Source organism: Pongo abelii, chromosome 1 (assembly GCF_028885655.2).
Source record: "Pongo abelii isolate AG06213 chromosome 1, NHGRI_mPonAbe1-v2.0_pri, whole genome shotgun sequence".
NCBI classification, from domain to species: domain Eukaryota; kingdom Metazoa; phylum Chordata; class Mammalia; order Primates; family Hominidae; genus Pongo; species Pongo abelii.
In genome coordinates this window covers 210390426-210409789 of record NC_071985.2, presented here as the reverse complement: position 1 = coordinate 210409789, position 19364 = coordinate 210390426, and the positions used below count along the sequence as shown (strand labels likewise).

At 47.2% G+C, this 19364-nt stretch overlaps 1 protein-coding gene and 1 pseudogene across 9 annotated transcripts in view; one reads left to right on the top strand and one right to left on the bottom strand.

The window, feature by feature from the left end:
* The window catches only part of LUZP1 (leucine zipper protein 1), a 97021-nt gene extending 82474 nt beyond the window's left edge, over positions 1 to 14547 (bottom strand). For 2 of the 9 annotated variants that reach the window (XR_008525479.2, XM_054555868.2), the window contains exons 1-2: positions 4973 to 5086; positions 1785 to 1870 (exon numbers count right to left, since the gene is read on the bottom strand). The gene's annotated coding sequence lies outside the window, so the exon portion shown is untranslated. Of the gene's footprint in view, positions 1 to 1784; positions 1871 to 3387; positions 4067 to 4574; positions 4778 to 4972; positions 5346 to 13911; positions 14236 to 14407 lie in introns of those variants that run through there. The other 7 variants (XR_010136604.1, XM_009233888.4, XM_054555892.2 and 4 more) reach the window with 6 other exon arrangements.
* LOC112131054 (U6 spliceosomal RNA) lies at positions 176 to 276 on the top strand (annotated as a pseudogene).
* Positions 14548 to 19364: the final 4817 nt, after the last annotated feature.

Genomic DNA, 19364 nt, shown 5'->3' with positions numbered 1-19364 from the left:
ATGAGAGTGTAATGACATAGATCCCAAACCTGAGTATCAATCATACCTAAGCTCGAATCAATGGTCTGCCCCTCACTTGCTCTGGCAGTTAACTGCTCTGAGCTCAGTTCCCTCATTTATAAAATAAGGATAATGACCACCTCATAGAGTTATTATTTTTTCAAAGGTGAACAGAGTAGTCACTTCTGCAGCACAAATACTAAAACTGGAACGATACAGAGAAGATTAGCATGTCCCCTGCTCAAGGAGGGAACACTATTATAGTCCCCTTTGAGTAGATCTAAAGGGTTATTTTAATTATTATTTCCTAATGGTATATAGAAGACCAATGGTGGATTTAACAAGAATTCCTTTGCTTCGGGCAGAGCAAAAAAAAAAAAAAGTTTCCATTCTCAGACAAATCCATGGGTGAGAGAAGGGCTTATAAAACAGTCACCGGCTGGGCACGGTGGCTCATGCCTGTAATCCCAGCACTTTGGGAGGGCGAGGCGGGCGGATCACGAGGTCAGGAGATCGAGACCATCCTGGCTAACGCGGTGAAACCCCGTCTCTACTAAAAATACAAAAAATTAGCCGGGCGTAGTGGCGGGTGCCTGTAGTCCCAGCTACTCGGGAGGCTGAGGCAGGAGAATGGCGTGAACCTGGGAGGCGGAGCTTGCAGTGAGCTGAGATCGCACCACTGCACTCCAGCCTGGGTGACACAGTGAGACTCCGTTTCAAAAAAAAAAAAAACAGTCACCATACAGAAACAGAATGAATAAAGATAAAATCAAAAAATAAAGAAAAGGTAGAAATGGGGCTTCTTCTAGAAGCTCACTAGCAGAGGTTCCAGGCATTTTCTAAGACAGAGACAGAGACTTGAGCTAAAGCATACTGGGAGAAGTTCAGTGACTTGAGAAATTATGAAAAGGAAGAAACAATCTTCCCCGCAAGCCACAATTGCTACCTAATGTATTCTTCCCTTTGTGGAATATTATTTTAAAAAAGTTAGAGATCAACACTAAGGATATTCTGTCATAGGTGGAAGGGCAAGGCCTTCAACCACTTTACACCATCCCCACCCTTAAGTATTATTTGAACAACCATAATTTGTTAAGCGCTTCTTAAGCACAGTCAAAGATGTTAAGTTTTATATTTCAGGAGCTACCATTTCAAAAGAAAAAAAATAAAAAGTTCAACTCCTTAAATCTTTTGGTAACTTTTTCCCCAAAATGTATCCTCTGTCTTAAAAGTAGCTAAAATCTACTTCCTCCTGAACTTATTTATCTTTCCCCTGATCCAATAAATGTCTCTCCCTCTTATTCTTCCCATTTACCTCACCATTAAATACCTAAGGTTTTCCTATTTCCTCCCAAGTTGGCACATTAACACTGTAATATTCATTCTGATCTCACAGTATTGAATCTGAGCATAGAAACCTCGTAACATTCCCAGGGATAAATCTACTACCCAATTCCTAAAAGATAACACACAGTTTAAAAAAATAAACGCAGTGGTGGTAATTATACAACTGTATACATTTGTCAAAGTTCGTCAAACTATACACTTAAAATTGGCGAATTTTATTATATGTAAATTATACCTCAATAAAGTTTTTTTTTTTTTTTAAAGAATGCATTCAGGGCAGGGCATGATGGCTCATGCCTGTAATCCCAACACTTTGGGAGGCTGACACGGGAGGATCCCCTGAACCCAGGAGTTCCAGGAGACCAGCCTGGGAAACACAGGGAAACCTCATCTCTATAAATAAAAAAAAAAAGTTAGCCAGGCATGGTGGCACGCACCTGTGGTCCCAGCTTCTCAGAAGGCTGACGTGGGAAAATCACTTGAGCCCAGGCAGTAGAGGATGCAGTGAGACATCATCACAGCACTGCACTCCAAAAAGAAAAGGGAATACATTCATTACATTCATTCATTCATTCATCAAATATATGCTATGCATCTATTATATGCATCAAAGTTTATACCACATCTTTCAGCCTGGACTATCCAGGTCCTACCTGTAACAGCGTGCTTTACTCGTAAGTTGACACTGTCCCTAAAGGCTGTATTACATGAAAAATGGTTCTGTTTCTGATGTTACCTTAATGATGGCCGCTTTACACTGGAAGGGCCATTAGCTATCCATCAACTTCCATTACATAAATGAAATATATGATCACTTAGGTACTCCCCATTTTAACAGAAATGCTTCCTTCATAAAAAATAAGTAAGCACCTAGTGGCATATAGTACATACCACTACTACACTACTACAGCCTTATATGTTTATCTTTTTACAAAAAAAAAAAAAACACACTTCAAGCGCATATTGACAACACTGCTGAAAGAAAAGGCAATATTATTGGAGAAGAGACTTAACTGACTTATTCTAGGGCCCACAGTCACCCAGTGGCTGAGTCAAAGGCCAAAAAACTAGGTCTCATGATTCCCAAGGCAGTGGGCAAAGTAGTGAGACAACCACAGACCTGAGAAACAGACCTGGGTATGAATTCCAGCGCCATTTCTTACTAGTTGTGTGTGTGTGAACTTGGGACAGTCACTTTACTTTCTGACCTTTGGCTTGTTCATCTATAAAACAGGGATGCTGACCGGGAGCGGTGGCTCACGCCTGTAATCCCAGCACTTTGGGAGGCCGAGGCGGGCAGATCACTTGAGGTCAGGAGTTCGAAACCAACCTGGCCAACATGGTGAAACCCCATCTCCACTAACAATACAAAAATTAACCGGGCCTGGTGGCACACACCTGTAATCCCAGCTACTCGGGAGGCTGAGGCAGGAGAATAGCTTGAACATGAGAGGCGGAGGTTGCAGTGAGCCGAGATCGCACCATTGCACTACAGCCTGGGTGACAGAGCACTCCGTCTCAAAAAAAAAAAAAAGGGATGCTAACTACCACCTCACAAAATTATTGGGAAGACTGCCTAAGATCTATACCACCTAGCATAAGTACTGGGCACAGAATAGGCAACTCAACAACATTAGTTCCTTTTCTTGGTCTTAAATTATTTAAGATTAAGAAAACACCTCATAATCAAGGAAGGCTAATTAACAATCCGCATTATTAATCACTGGTCAACAATGAACCTGTGTTTGCTGCCTTCTTCATACTCCAACCCATTCCCTTCCCAGCTCACTATTTCCAGCTTTTCAAACTTTAGTTACTATGTTTAGAAAAGTGATTTAATTTTAGAAACCTGGAAAATTCTTCTAGGAGTAAATTCTTCTAGGAGTAAATTGAGCAAAACCTTAATCTGCCCCCAGGGGAATTCTGAGCAAAACAATTATTTCTGACAAAAGAAGAATTTTCTATGGGGCTAATTCAATTTAACCACAGGAATACTACCAAAGTTGCAAACAAAGTGACAGAAGGCAATCTGGAACATACCGTACAGATTCCCCAAAAAGAAATGTCCTCCTAAAATCCAAACCCCTCCCTCCCTAATTTGAGGTAGTCAAATCTTATTAGATGATCTGAATTCTCCAAGCTCTGACACCAGTCCAGCTCCTTGGGCCAGAACTGCAGCCGTTTGTAAAAGAAATACCCTGAGCAAACCCCACCCCTCAAAACATCCCCAAAAGGCAGGGAGGTCCAGAGAGTATTTTCTCCTCCAACGACAGATAAGGCACCAAGGGCTCTGCAGCGCAATCCTTCCCCCAAGGTCATTCAAGTCAGTGAAGGTGCTACGGCGGAGCTGCAGGCAGTCTCTGGCCTTCTGGAAATCACACTGCAGGGGTTTTGGGGGTGCCTACTCTCTTCCCCTCTCCCACCCGCAAGGGTGAGCGCTGGCCTCGGCATTTCCGAAACAAGCCACAACAAGCTCTGCAGTGTTAGGAAAGGGGTTGACGCGATGAAGAAACAGATGCTCCAAAGCAAGATGGTCTTTCTCGGCTCGCAGAGGCTCCTCCAAGGTTATACACAGAAACCGCAGCCACCTCCAAGAGCTCTAAACCGGGTTCCGAAGCCCCAGCGCGGCCGCTCCGGGTCGCCAGCTTCCCTGCAGGCAGGCTCCGCAGCCAGAGGCCACCAGCCCCAGAAACCGCACTTCATTCCTGCGCTCCGGGAAGCCATGGCTCCTTCCCCGCCCGGGCCGCTGGGCGGGGGCCGGGGGTGCGCGGGGAGGCGGGCCCCGCGCTGCGGAAAGTTCACCGCGACGGGCGGGGGGAGGCCCCGGCCCCGCTCGCCGGCGTCCCCCTGCAGATTCCACCATTAATTAGTCCTAAGGACTGTCTACTGGCAACTTAAACAAAGCGAATGCCTCGAATTCCTTCCCGGCCCAGCGGTCTGGCTGCAAGACCAGCAGAGCGCCCGGGACGCGGGCCGGCGCGGCCGACAGCTGCGGCGGCCACCGGACCCCTCCTCGCCCGGCCCGCGCCCGGCGCCCCGCGCCCCGCGCCCGCAGCTGGCCCCGCAGGCCGGCCCGACGCGCTCCCAAACCGCCCTCCTCCTTCTTCTCCTGCTGGAGCTCCCGGGCCCTTCCTGTCTGATCACTTCCTTCCTCCGGTGCCCGCCGGGCCCCGCGCAGCCCCTTCCCCGGCCGCCTCGTCGCTCCCTCCCCCAACCCCAAACTCTACCCCCGAAACTCTTCGCCGTCCCCTCGAAAATGTCTCCTCCGCGTCTCTGCCCAAACATTTCTCCTCAGAGTCTCGCTCCCACCAAGAAGTCTCCTCAGAACCTTCCCTCCCCCTCCCGAGGGAAAATCTCCTCAGTCTCTTCCTCCAACTCCACAAACATGTGCCGGGTCTCGCCCCAAAAGGTCCCCTTCTGAGCCCTTCCTCTAAAATCCATTCCAACTCTCCCCCAACTCCACACCCCCATCCCTCCTCGGCTGCGCCCGCGGTTTCTTCTGCCCCGTGGCCGCGGGTGCCCGGACCTCACCCGGGACCGGCCTCCCAACCCCGCCGCCCTCCGCTCCCCGCGCCCGTCCCAGCCCCCCGCGCCGCGCTCCCGCCGCCGCCTCACGGACCCTCACCTCGGCGGCCCAGAACCGCGCTCCCGCCTGCGGAGGGCTCCGGTGCTCAGCTGCCAGCGACCGGCGCCTCCTCTGGCTCGGCGGGACTGACAATGAGGGGCGGGGCCAGATGGTGACGTCAGCGTTCTGGAAGGCGGGGTCTCTGTGATGGGCGGGGTTGGTCTGCAGGCCCCGCCCCCTCCGTCCTTTTTTCCCTTCCCAGAACTTAGACTCCACCAAGTTTTTATTGCCTCCGTAGCTAGGTCCTGTGAAGTTTTTATTGCCTCCGTAGCTAGGTCCTGTGCTAGGCGCCCTGAGAAATCGAAATGGAAGACAAGACTTCTCGATTTCAGGAGGGACACTTTCGGCCCGCGTGGTGACTCAAGTCTGTAATCCCAGAACTTTGGGAGGCTGAGGCGGACGGATCGCTTAAACTCAGAAGTTCGAGACCAGCCTGGGCAACATGGCGAAACCCTATCTCTATAAAAAATACAAAAATTAGCCGGGCGTGGTGGCGCGCGCCTGTAGGCTAAAGTAGGAGGATTGCTTGAGCCCAGGGAGATCGAGGCTGCAGTGAGCCGTGATCGTGCCACTGCACTCCAGCGTGGGTGACAGAGTGAGACCCTGTCTCAAAAGAAAAAAAAAAAAAAAAGCAGGGCACTCTCAGTAGGGTTGTGAGGATTAAATGAGATAATCAATGGAAAGGTGCTTAGCCTAGAACCTGATATGGAATAATCACTCAACAAATGCTATTTCTATTACTCTGCAAATGCAGAGAAGGAACTCAGCTAAGACTTGGGAGGCATGGGTTCCAGTCCCCCCCTGTGCTATTAATTCATTGTGTGATGCTAGACAAGTACTTTCCCATCTATGTTCCCGATTTTCATCTTCTTTAAAATGGGAAGGGGGAATAATCAGATGATCTCAAAATCCCCTCCCATACTTCTATGACATACTTCCTTTAAGTCTACTATCTAAAAGGCACCTAGTGCCCTGAGAAGTCAGGAGGAGGGCTTCAAAGACAGCCCAAGACCCACACCCAGCATAGTACAGGACACAGCCAGAGACTGCTTTCGCTGCGGATGCCCTCCCACACGCTGGCACGCAGCAGCATTCACAAGCCAGGACACAGATGGGCTGAGGGCTGCTTCCTCTCTGACTACAGCAGCATGGTTGGTCTCTTGAGACATCTCTTGTGTAAGCTCTTTATTGCCTATGGAATAAAGGCCAAAGCCCTGGCCTGGTATGATCACTTCCTACCTTTACACACACACACACACACAAAGTTTATCCAAACTTCTCTTAGCACACCCACTGCTTTCCCACATTTGACCCTTTGCTCAAGCTCTTCCCCTGCTGTCTCACCTCCCAGCTTCTCCCAGCCAGAAAGCCATCCTCTCTGTTCTGAATGACCAATAACATTGTGTTTAACCCTCACGTGGGCATGAACACTACAACTTATAACGAACTGACCTCCCATTTGTTTCTTAGCACTTCCTGGAGGTCAGAACCCACATATGTTTGTGGAGCTCAAGCTCTGATGCCAGAAAACCCTGGGATCCTATGTTCTGGGGTCATAATAGCCATCTCTGAGTCTGTCTTCTCTTCTATAAAATGGGGATAATAATATAGTCTTGTGGTGTTTGTTTTAAAATTACCTAAGATACTGTATGGAAAACATCAGGCGCAGTGTTCCACAAACAATATGAACAATATGATTGTCATTCTTATTTTCTTTCTTTCTTTTTTTTCTTTTTTTTTTTTTTGAGACAAATTTTCTCTCTTGTCGCCCAGGTTGGAGTGCAGTGGTGCAATCTCAGTTCACTGCAACCTCTGCCTTCCAGGTTCAAGAGATTCTCCTGCCTCAGCCTCCCAAGTAGCTGGGATTACCGGCACTCACCACCACACCTGGCCAATTTTTGTATTTTTAGTAGAGATGGTGTTTCACCATGTTGGCCACGCTGGTCTCGAACTCCTGACCTCAGGTGATCCACTCACCTCAGCCTCCTTAAGTGCTAGGATTACAGACGTGAACCACCACGCCAGGCCCCTGTCATTCTTATTTTCAATAGTATTATATTGACCAGGAGCGGTTGCTCATGCCTGCAATCCCAGCACTTTGGGAGGATCACTTGAGTCCAGAGGGGTGGATCACTTGAGTACAGGAGTTTGAGACCAGCCTGGGCAACATGGCAAAACCCCGTCTTTACAAAAAATATTAAAAATTAGCCGGGCCTGATGGTGCCCGTGCAGTCTCAGCTACTCAAGAGGCTGTGGTGGGAGGATCCCTTGAACCTGGGAGGTGGAGGTTGCAATGAGCCATGATAATGCCACTGCACTCCAGCCTGGTGACAGATCGAGACCCTGTCTCAAAAAAAAAATATATATATATATGTATATAAAATTACTGTATGATTTATATATGTATTTTATATATATAACTACTATCATCAGTATTATTTCTAGTTATTAACACCACACAGCACCTCATGACAATCCACCTAATCATTTCATATGGAAGACTTTAGGGTCTTGAGAAAGGAAGAGGCTTGCTGAAAGTGGCCCTGCAAAGCATTCCTATTGGAATGGAAACCAGCACTCCAGTCTGCAGACCCCAGATGGATTCAGCAGAGTCGCATCTGATGATGCCCCAGGGCATTTCTGCCATTCAGCATGCCTCCAAGCTGGGGTCAGCTTGGAGTTCTCTCTGAGAGTTCTTTGCAGCAGAGCTGACCCATTTCTGCTTCGTGCCTTTCTCCTCTCACCTTCTTTACAGAGACGTGGATCTGTGTTAAACCGCCCTTGGCATCTCTGCAATCCTCTAGGAGAACTGCAATGAGGCACTGGGCATTTCTAGAGCACTGGCCTGTGGAAGGAGGGGAGGAACTCTGGGGTTCTGATTAATTTCCTATGCTGCAGGCAGGCACATGGGTGTCCTGAAATGCCTGGCCCAGTCCTCAAAGGCCCCTAATAAATTATAGCTTATTTTTAGAAAAAATATTCAAAAACATCACTTCCTGTGAAAAGTAATCATGGCTGTAAGATTGCTGGAGGCAAAGGAAGGGCCTTTACTGAGTTGCTCCTAAGGGCTAAAGCTGATTCCAAGTACCACAAACCCTTAGAAGGAAGAACCCAGGACATACAAGGAAGGTTCTGAAGAAAGAACTTTCTCCCCAGGACCCATGATCCCAGCAACCACTTACTGATTTATTCATAGCAAAAGCTTTGGCACAGGAAAGATCAGGATTCAAAACCCAGCTCTGCCACTTACTAATTATGTAATCTTGGGCTTTCAGGTCTCTGCACATCAGTTTCTCATCTGCAAAATGGAAATAATAATACTATCTTTCTCACACAGTGCCTATGAGGGTTAAACATGTGAAAGAGCTGAGTTCAGAGCCTGGCACCTAATTCATGCCAGGATATAGTGGTTGCTGTTACTATTTGAATATGTCCTCGTCCTCCCAGCAAGACCTCCCGTATGCTGGACTCTGGACTGGAAGTAGAGCTAAATAATAGCCCTGCCCTCAAGAGGCTGCATTAGTAAAAGGAAAGGAATCGACTTGTATGATTGGGCAATAAAAGCTCTCTATTGGACATTGTTAAGCGAAAAGAGTAAGAGTAAGTTGCCGAATTACAAGTGTAGTAGGATCCTGTAGTTATAATTTGTAATATATGCTTAGTATATGCATAGAAAAATATGGAGACTATAAAGAACTAAATAGGCCAGGCGCAGTGGCTCACACCTATAATCCCAGTGCTTTGGGTGGCCAAGGTGGGAAGATTACTTGAGACCAGGAGTTTGAGACCAGCCCGGGCAACATAGTGAGACCTCTGTCTTTACAAAAAAAGAAATTACTATTATTATTATTATTATTTTAGACACAGGTCACCCTCTGTCGCTCAGGCTGGAGTGCAGTGGCACGATTTGGGCTCACTGCAACCTTTGCCTCCCAAGTTCAAGCGATTCTCCTGCTTCAGGCTCCCGAGTAGCTGGGATTACAGGAATGACCCACCACACCCGGGTAATTTTTGTATTTTCAGTAGAGATGGGGTTTCACCATGTTGTCCAGGCTGGTCTCGAATGCCTAGGCTCAAGCGATCCTTTAGCTTTGTCCTCCCAAAGTGCTGGGATTGCAGGCGTGAGCCACCATGCCTAGCCAAAATTTTATTTATTTATTTATTTTTATTTTTATTTTTTTTGAGACAGAGTCTCGCTCTGTCGCTCAGGCTAGAGTGCAGTGGTGCGATCTCGGCTCTGCCTCCCGTATTCAAGCAATTCTCCTGCCTCAGCCTGCTGAGTAGCTGGGATTACAGGCCTGTGACACCATGCCCGGCTAATTTTTGTATTTTTAGTAGAGACAGGGTTTCACCATGTTGGTCAGGCTGGTCTCGAACTCCTGACCTCATGATCCACTCACCTTAGCCTCCCAAAGTGCTAGGATTACAGGTGTGAGCCACCGCCAGGCATGGTGGCTCATACCTGTGGTCCTAGTTACTCAGGAGGCTGAGGAGGGAGGATTGCTTGAGCCCAGGAGTTGGAGGCTGCAGTGAGCTATGATCTCTGCACTGCACTCCAGCCTGAGTGACAGAGAAAGAAACTGTCTCTAAAAAAATAAATAAATAAAAAAGAGCTAAATAGAGAAACTTCAGTTTTTTTCTTTCTTTTTGCTTTGCTGAGTTTCATTTTGTTTTTGTTTCTGCTTTTTTTTTTTTTTTTTTTTTGAGATAGAGTCTCACTTTGTCACCCAGGCTAAAGTGCAGTGGCATGATCTCAGGTCACTACAACTCCACTTCCCAGGCTCCAGTAATCCTCCTACCTCAGCCTCCCAAGTAGCTGGGATAACAGGTGCCTGCCAACACGCCCAGCTAATTCTTTTTGTATTTTTGGTAGAGACGGGGTTTCACCATGCTGCCCAGGCTGGTCTCCATCTCCTGAGCTCAAGCCATCCACCTGCCTTGGCCTCCCAAAATGCTGGGATTACAGGTGTGAGACACTGTGCCCAGCCTGCTTTGCTGTTCTGTGTGTGCATATAGTGAGAACTTTCAAAAAAGACTTTGCTATGGAGGGGAAAGGGGGTAAAAACACAGCTACAAGGTATACCAGCAGTGGGCACCTGAGCCACCTGTGCATACTGCAATAGAAAGTTCCACAGATCCCATCTCCTCCTTCGTGGGGTTCCAAGAAAGCCCATGCCGAGACAATTTTCACTTTCTCCCCTGACCCTAGCCCTTGGTTGCATTTGAACTTTCAATGCTACGAGCCAAAAGTAAGACACCTAATAGAAGTCTCAGGAACCATGACAAGGCCAGGACAAAAAGACTTTTAAGCAGGGAGAATTTTTTTTTGTCCCTGTCTGTATTAGTCAGAGTTCTCCAGAGAAACAGAACCAATAGGAGTATATATATATATAATTTACTTATTATGAGAATTGGCTCACAAGATTACGGAAGCAGAGAAGTCCCACAATCTGCCTTTTGCAAGCTGGAGAACCAGAAAAGATGGTGGTGCTAAGAATGGGGGTTTGTGGGCAGAGAAGTGCTGGATAAGTCTCAGAGTCCAAGGATCTGAGAACCAGGAGCTCCAATGTCCAAAGGCAGGAGAAGATGGATGTTCCAGCTCAATGAGAAGATGGATGTTCCAGCTCAATGAGAGAGAGCAAATTTTCCTTCCTCCTCTTTTTTGTTCTGTTGGGCTCTCAGTGAATTGGATCATGCCCACCCACATTGGTGGAGGCAATTTTCTCTACTCAATCTACCAATTCAAATATTAATATCTCCTGGAAATACTCAGAGATAATGTTTTACCAGCTATCTGGGCATCCCTTAGCCCAGTCAAACTGACACATAAAATTCACCATCACACTGTCCTATGCCCCTTCCACACCTTCCAAAGAACCACAATATGTCAGCACCTTGTGTCTACCATGTCTAAACTTGCACTTTCATTTTCACTCATTATATCTTTCTGCAATTTAATTTTTTACAAGTAGCAGTATTACTGTGTCATCAGAAAAAAAGGCAATAAAGATATACGTAAAAAGAAAGCTAACGAAGCTGGAGTTGGCTCACTTTTGCTGGTTTTCAAACAATAAATGATTACCCAGTATGATTGAGGCCAGTGCAAAGTCTGCCAAGAATCATAGAAAGTCAGAACAGGAAGGAATAAAATAACCCTCAATTCTCCTATCATCCCCAAAATGGCATGATTTTAAGTTCCCTCTATTCCTTTGCTCCCTCATGTTTCAGGGCAACCATTACTACATGCATTTCATGTAGTAATCCATCCATCACAATTGTCTTCATCCCCCAAATTAAGCACTCTCCTGACTTTTATAGCAATCAGTTCTTTGCATTCCTTTACAGTCTCATTGCTAGGGGTGCATCCCTAGACACCCTATTTATACTGTTAAAATCTGATATCTCTTTCATTCATTCATTCATTCATTCCACAAACATTTATAGATCCTTTATTCTGAACCAAGAATCATGCTGGGTACTTTACATATACTACCTCTTAAAGGTTATAGGGGTCATTATTGCTAGTATATTGCATATACTATCTCTTAAAGGTTATAGGAGGTCATTATTGCTATCTTGCAGACTGGGAAAACAAGGCTCAGACAGGGAAAGTCACTTACTGGTCACACATCTAGTAGGATCTAAACCAAGACATGTGCAACATCAAAGCCCAAGTCCGGGAGGAAATGGGCTGTATTCCAAAGCAAATAAGCTATGCACTCAGGCAGCCATTATTGGCTGGGTGGCTTTGGGCAAGTCATTGAACTCTTCTCAGCAGCAGTTTTCCCACCTCTGCAGAGTAAGTGTATACCCACCTATTTCATGTAAGCTAAGTGCTTTGTAAATTGTAACACATAATACAAAGGAAAGGCATCTCAGCTCTTCAGGGACTAGGTCTCACTCATCTTTGGATCTTTGGTGCTTTCCCCCCTAGTGTTTGCCTCCATTAGTGTTCATCCCCCATTAGCGCAATTAGGACAGTCTTCCTTGCATGCATCTTATTTCCCCCTCCAGCCTGGGACTTCCTCGACCACAGGAATGATGCTTATTAATTTCTGATCCCTTTCTGTCCCTAGTATAGTGTCTGGCCTGCATCCTTCCATTCCTTTACATTTTTATTTATTTCATAAGAAATGGCTGAGTGCCTAACATGTGCCAGGCACTACACAGACTGTAATACAGCAAAAGTCCCAAGTTTCCTGGACTGGAGGAGTGGAGAAACAGGACAACATTAAACACAATTACTTAATAACAGTTCCATTAAGTGCTGCAAAGAATCAGGTGATATGCCAGGAGGGATTGGGGGATGCAGGGTGGGGACCTAACTGAATTGAGGAGCCAGAGAAGGCTTCCTAGAGGAGGTGGCCTGGAGGCTCAGAGAGGGTAAGGAACATGCTCAAGGTCACACAGCTGGTAAATGGGAAAATTGGGATTTTAACCCAGGAATGCCTGAGTCCAAAGCCCATACTCTACTAGAAAACACTGTCTTTTATTTCCTCCACCTTTTACTTCCTTTATTTATTTATTTTTTTTTCTTAGATGGTGTCTTGCTCTGTCGCCCAAGCTGGAGTGCAGTGGTATGATCTGGGCTCACTGCAACCTCCACCTCCCAGGTTCAAGTGATTTTCCTGCCTCAGCCTCCCAAGTAGCTGGGATTATAGGCGTGCGCCACCACACCCAGTTAATTTTTGTATTTTTAGTAGAGATGGGATTTCACCATGTTGGCCAGGCTGGTCTTGAACTCCTGACCTCAAATGATCTGCCCAACTCAGCCTCCCCAAAAGTGCTGGAATTACAGGCGTGACCCACCACGGCCCGCCTCCTACTTCCTTGACTTTTATTGATGAGAAAGGAGTAAGGCCTGTCCAAATGAATGCTCTAAAGCCATATTTTTTCCCAGCTTTTGGGGGATCACAGATTCTTTTGAGAATCTAGTGAAATCCATGAAACCTCTCTCCAGAATTCCATATATACAGACAGACCCACAAAATCTTGCACACAATTTCAGGGAGTTCATAGGCATCCTGAGGCCCAGGTTTAGAAATCATTCCATGGAGGACCATCGGACCTTATAGTGAGATTGTCAGAACCTCAGAAAGAGACACCAGGGCCCTACAAAGAGCTCAAATCCCCAGAGAGGTCTCAAGACCCTATAGAAAGAGCCTCAAGATCCAGTAGAAAGATCTGGGATCCTGTAGAGGCCCCCAAGTTGCTACAGAGTAACAGCTGGGACTTTGCAGAAATATTCTCAAGAGGTTATAGACATAGAGGAACCTCAACCTCTTATGAAGCTGGGGTCCTCAAAGCAGACTTGGAGAGCTATAATTTTGGGAGGTTTTTTGTTTTTTGTTTTTTGAGACAGGGTCTGGCCTCTGTCACCCAGGCTGCAGTGCAATGACACAATCACCCCTCACCACAGCCTCAAACTCCTGGGCTCAAGCAATCCTCCTGTCTCAGCCTCCAAAGTAGCTGGGACTAGAAGCGTGTGCCACCACATCCAGCCAATTTTTAAATTTTCTGTAAGGATGAGGGGGTCTCACTATGTTTCCCAGGCTGGTCTCGAACTCCTGGAATCAAGCGATCCTCCCACCTCGGCCTCCCAAAGTGGTAGGATTACAGGCGTGAGCCACCATGCCCTGCAGAAGGCTATAATTCTTAACCCTTGTTGGATCACTGACGCCTTTGAAACTTCAAAGAAAAATGCAACACACACAACATTTTACACAATTACAAGGGGTTCAAAGACCTCTGAGAGGACATCGGTAGCCCCTGGGTACAGAACTCCGGTTCTTGAGGTGCAGCAAGAACGTAACCCCCGCCCCCCAAACCTCAAAAACCTGGAGCAGAACCACAGACCCGAGGCACAAACTTTAGGATGAAACAGACCCCGAGTTGCATCCCGGCCCTGCCGTTTACTAGCCATGACCTTGAACACTCACCTAGAAACCCTCAGGCCTCAGCATCTCACCACCCAAAAGGGAGGGCTGGACACCCTTCCCTCCCCAGCCCGGCCCCCCGCGGCGTGCGCTCCGTGCCGGGTGGGGCGCTGGCGCTTGACAGGACTCAGCCTCTTTCCCCTCCTGCGCCAGTGAGCCATGAATCCGGCTGCGGCACTTCATGAAATACTCATGGGCCGACTGCACCAGGCTTGCGGGCGGCGGGGGAGGGGGCCGGCGCGTTCGCCGTTTGCCGCAGTGACAGCTCCGCGCCGCCAGCCGGCCGCGGGCCTGGGAAGCCGCCGGTGCCGGGCGCGCTCTCGGCCTTTCCCACCCACCAGGCAGGGCGTTCCCGCCAGCCGGCTTCCTGCAACCGAGGGCCGGGGAGGAGGGACGGCGCTGAGGGGCCGCAGGGCCTGGCAGGCCTGGTTCCTGGCTTTCTCTCCGCGTTTCCTGAGCAGGACCGGCCGGGGGATGGGACCCAGCGCAAACCTCCTACCCCGGGAGCGGGAGCGCAGCCAGGAAATCGCGTCCTTGTTAATTCAGGTTCCTCCTTTGCGCTGAACGGGGCTGGTTTCCGTCCGCGATCAAGTGGGCATGATGCGACCCACTTATCCCAGGAGGAGGCGGAGAGATGAAATGGCAGCTCCTGACCCCACGACACAGCAAGATTCCAACCCCGTGATGTCAGTGTTAACTCCATCCTATGGATGAGAAAGCTGAGGCTTTGAAAAATGAAGTGACTTATCCAAGGTCATCAAACAAATATTACTACTAATGAAATAACATGCTTACTACATACCAGGCACTGTGCTACAAATGCTCCAGGTATATTTTGTCATTGGGTTCCTGTAATCTATGAAGATAACTGTTGTTCCTAGTTCATAAATGAGGAAACACAACCAGAGGCCAAGTGGCATCTCCAGTGACGCACAGCTACGAAATAACACAGCTAGGAATTAAACTCCAGCCTCCGGTTTCCAGAGCTCAGCCTTTCTCTATCCTGCTTCAGCATTTCAGTTGAGTAACCATGACTTTGTCTCATTTGTTTCTGGGTCCTCAGAGCCTTACTGAGAACTTGACACAAAGTAAGTGCTCAGAGGTGACTAAGGGAACCTTACATGGAAGTTCACACTTAGAAGGACTGATAGGAGGCATCTGTCCACATGACCCTTTCTAGAGCCTTCAGCCAAGTGAAAACTTAGCCTCTGCCTGAATACTCAGTATCATGATAAACTCTCCTCCTCTCCACACCCCATCTCATTCCCTTGTTGGACAAATACATTTGGTTTAAATGTAAATGCTCCTTTTTTTTTTTTGAGACAGAGTTTCTCCTTATAGCCCTGGCTGGAGTGCAATGGCATGATCTTGGCTCACTGCAAACTCCGCCTCCCGGGTTCAAGTAATTCTTCTGCCTCAGCCTCCCAAGTAACTGGGATTACAGGCGTGTGCCACTACACCTGACTAATTTTGTATTTTTAGTAGGGACAGGGTTTCATTGGTTGATCAGGCTGGTCTCAAACTCCTGACCTCAGGTGATCCACCCACCTAGGCCTCCAAAAGTGCTGGGATTACAGGCGCGAGCTACCGTGCCCAGCCTTAAGTGCTCCTTTTTTTGTCCGTGGTTTCTTGTAAACAAGGCCAGGCCATTTTCCTCCCTGTGGCCACATTACATATTGCATGGTATTCTTAGCCATTCTATAAGGGTAGACGGTTCAATAATTTTAAGTTCCTCGTAAACTGGGACAAGGTCAGCTGTTCATCAAAGCTGTTCCCCTTCCACATGTAGAGTTGTTTCTGAGAAAAGCAGCCAGACTACATTTTCCAGCACTCCTTGCTGTTAGGTACATAACTCGTGTTCACCAGTGGGATATGGGCAGAGAACATGAATGCCATGTCCTGGCCAAAGTGGTGAAGAAGGATGTATGCCTTGCTCAAAGCTCTTTTCTCTCATCTGCCAATCAGATGTCAACACCAGGGGGCCCTTGGAAGCTACACATTGAACGAGGCAGAGCCTTAGTCAACCTGGGTCTCACTCATCACTTGACTGAGGGGGGCATATATTGAACTAATTTATATTGTATTTAGGCATTGTGATTTCAGGATTTATCTATCATAGCAGTTGGCATAACTAGTATGGGAGTACCTTGGGCTCATTGTTGTATCCTCCACATGACAGAGCACAGTGCTGGTTACACGAAAGATGCTCAAAAGACATCTTCAACTGTGTCCATCTGGCTCAGCTGGTCAGAAGCCATCTCTGTTCATCTGATGTCTTATGTCATGTATTTTCCAAAAAGGGTTTCGAGGTAGTTTCATTGCAGCCTCGAGACCATTTGACTGATAATTAAAGAACAAGAATTTGGGAGCGATAAAAGCCTGGATCAAAGGCCAGTGGGGAAAAAGGAAAGCAAGATGAAATATGGACTAATTAGGGTAGAAATGGTGGGCTGAGTTTTCTAAGGATAGTAACTGATAGTAACTGTGAAGAACAAACAAATCATCGTTCTGAGTTTCCTGGCAGTCAAAGCAAAGAGGGAACCAGGATGAGTTACAAATTATGTAGGAAGTAGTAAACATGTGATTGAATACACAGACCCTGGAGGCAAATTACATTGTTTTGAAACCCAACTCTACCACTTACTAGTCACACGACCTTAAGCAGTTAGTTAATTTCTCTGTACTTCTGTTGCTTCTTCTGAAAAACAGGATAATATAATAATAAACCCCTTTCTTAGGGTCCCTGGAAGGATTCAGACATATTTAGTTCTTTTTTTCATTTTGTTTTGTTTTTTGAGATGGAGTCTCGCTCTGTCACCCAGGCTGGAGTGCAGTGGTGCAATCTCAGCTCACTGCAACCTCTGCCTCCCAGGTTCAAGCAATTCTCCTACCTCAGCCTCCCCAGTAGCTGGGATTATAGGCACCTGCTGCCACGCCTGGCTAATTTTTGTATTTTTAATAGAGACAGGGTTTCACCATGTTGGCCAGGCTGGTCTCGAAATCCTGACCTCAAGTGATTCACCTGCCTTAGCCTCCCAAAGTGCTGGGATTATAGGCATGAGCCACCGCGTCTGGCAGCATATTTCGTTCTCAAAACAGGCCTGTCACATAGTAAATCCTATAGAAGAATTAGCTATTGCTGTGATATGGTTGGAAGAATCAGGCCAGTGATTTGGGAGAGACAAATTTTTCCCTGCATTAAACACTCAGGGAATGTATTACACATGTGACCCTAATACAATAAATAGATGGTTCCTCAATCAGACAATCAGAGTTGCACCCTGTGTCACACGGTTGTTTCTTTTTTTTTTTTTTTTTTTTTGAGACACAGTCTTGCTCTGTAGCCCAGGCTGGAGTGCAGTGGCATGATCTCAGCTCACTGCAACCTCTGCCTCCTGGGTCCCAGTTCAAGCAATTCCCCTGCCTCAGTCTCCCGAGTAGCTGGGATTACAGGCACGCATCACCATGCCTAGCTAATTTTTGTATTTTTAGTAGAGACAGGGTTTCACCATGTTGGCCAGGATGTCATGAACTCCTGACCTCGTGATCTGCCTGCCTCGGCCTCCCAAAGGTTGTTTCTCTTATTTTTGGTCCAGACAAACCTTGGTATTCTACTCACTGGGTAATTCTGGGGCAAGATACTAGGGTAACCTAAGGCCCTAGGGACCTTTCTGCTGACAGGCCAGGTAAGTGTAGTAATGAAAGGCGAAGGGGTTAGTGTCAGACAGACCCAGGAACGTTTGTTAACTTCCTCAAGCCTCAGTTTCTTCATCCACACAGTGAGGACAATAACACAAAAACACCATGAAAGGGTTGCTATAAAGATTACATGAAAGAATGTACATAAGGCCAGGCACGGTGGCTCATGCCTGTAATCCCAGCACTTTGGGAGACCGAGGCGGTGGATCATCTGAGATTGGGAGTTCGAGACCAGCCTGACCAACATGGAGAAACCCTGTCTCTACTAAAAATACAAAATTAGCCAGGCATGGTGGCACATGCCTGTAATCCCAGCTACTGGGGAGGCTGAGGCAGGAGAATCGCTTGAACCTGGGAGGTGGAGGTTGTGGTGAGCCAAGATTGCGCCATTGCACTCCAGCCTGGACAACAAAAGCAAAACTCCGTCTCAAAAAGAAAAAGAAAAAAAAAAAGAAAAAAAAATGTACATAAAACGTTTATCACAATAACTAGTATTATAGGAGGACTTCAGTATACAACCACCCACAAAATAAAAAGGAAACTAGCAAAATAAAACAGAGAATATCACCTAGAACCCCTGGAAGAAGGAGAATAATTTTTAATGTTTCAAAAATTGGAACAGAGGCCAGGTGCAGTGGTTAATGCTTGTAATCCGACACTTTGGGAGGATAAGATGGGAGGATTGCTTGAGCTCAGGAGTTTGAGACCAGCCTGGGCAACAAAGTGAGACCTTGTCTCTACAAAAAATAAAAAAATCAGCTGGGCACAGAAGGCTGAGGTGAGAAGATCGCTTCAGCCTAGAAGGGCAAGGCTGCACTGAGCTACGATTGCGCCACTGTACTCCAGCCTGGCGACAGAGCTAAATTCCGTCTCAAAAAAAAAAAAAAAAAAAAAAGGCCAGGCGCAAGTGGCTCATGTCTGTAATCCCAGCACTTTGGGAGGCCAAGGCGTGTGGATCATGGGGTCAGGAGATCGAGACCATCCTGGCTAACACAGCGAAACCCCGTCTCTACTGAAAAAACACAAAAAATCAGCCGGGCATGGTGGTGGGCGCCTGTAGTCCCAGCTACTTGGGAGGCTGAGGCAGGAGAATGGCATGAATCTGAGAGGCGGAGCTTGCAATGAGTCGAGATTGAGCCACTGCACTCCAGCCTGGGCGACAGAGCAAGACTCTGTCTCAAAAAAAAAAAAAAAAAAAAAAAAAAAAGTGGAACAGAAATGGCACATTTCCCCCAGAATGTGGTCCTGGGCTGTCCAAAGCATAATTTCTTTGCTTCTCGCTGGAATTCTCTTGGCCTAACTTAGTGTGGTATCAGCTCAGACTGGCCAGTTTTTGAAGCCACCCTGGCCTGGAGACGTGCTGCAAAGCCAGAATGACCACCCTGCCCCAGCAACAGACTGTCTTTGATGGGGGCTGAGAACCTGGAGCTTCCCTTATTGAGTGCTTCCTAGGCACCAGTGCTGTGCTGAATTTTACACACATTCCCTCGTCTAGCCCCCACAGTAGTCTCAAGGCATGAGCCCTATTCATAATCACATTTTACAGATAAGGAAACTGAGGCTCAGAAAGGCAAAGTGGGCCGGGCACAGTGGCTCACGCCTGTAATCCCAGCATTTTGAGAGGCCAAAGCAGGTGGATCACTTAAGGTCAGGAGTTCGAGACAAGCCTGGCCAACATAGTGAAACCTCGTCTCTACTGAAAAAAACGTACAAAAATTAGCTGGGAGTGGTGGCATGCACCTTTAGTCCCAGCTACT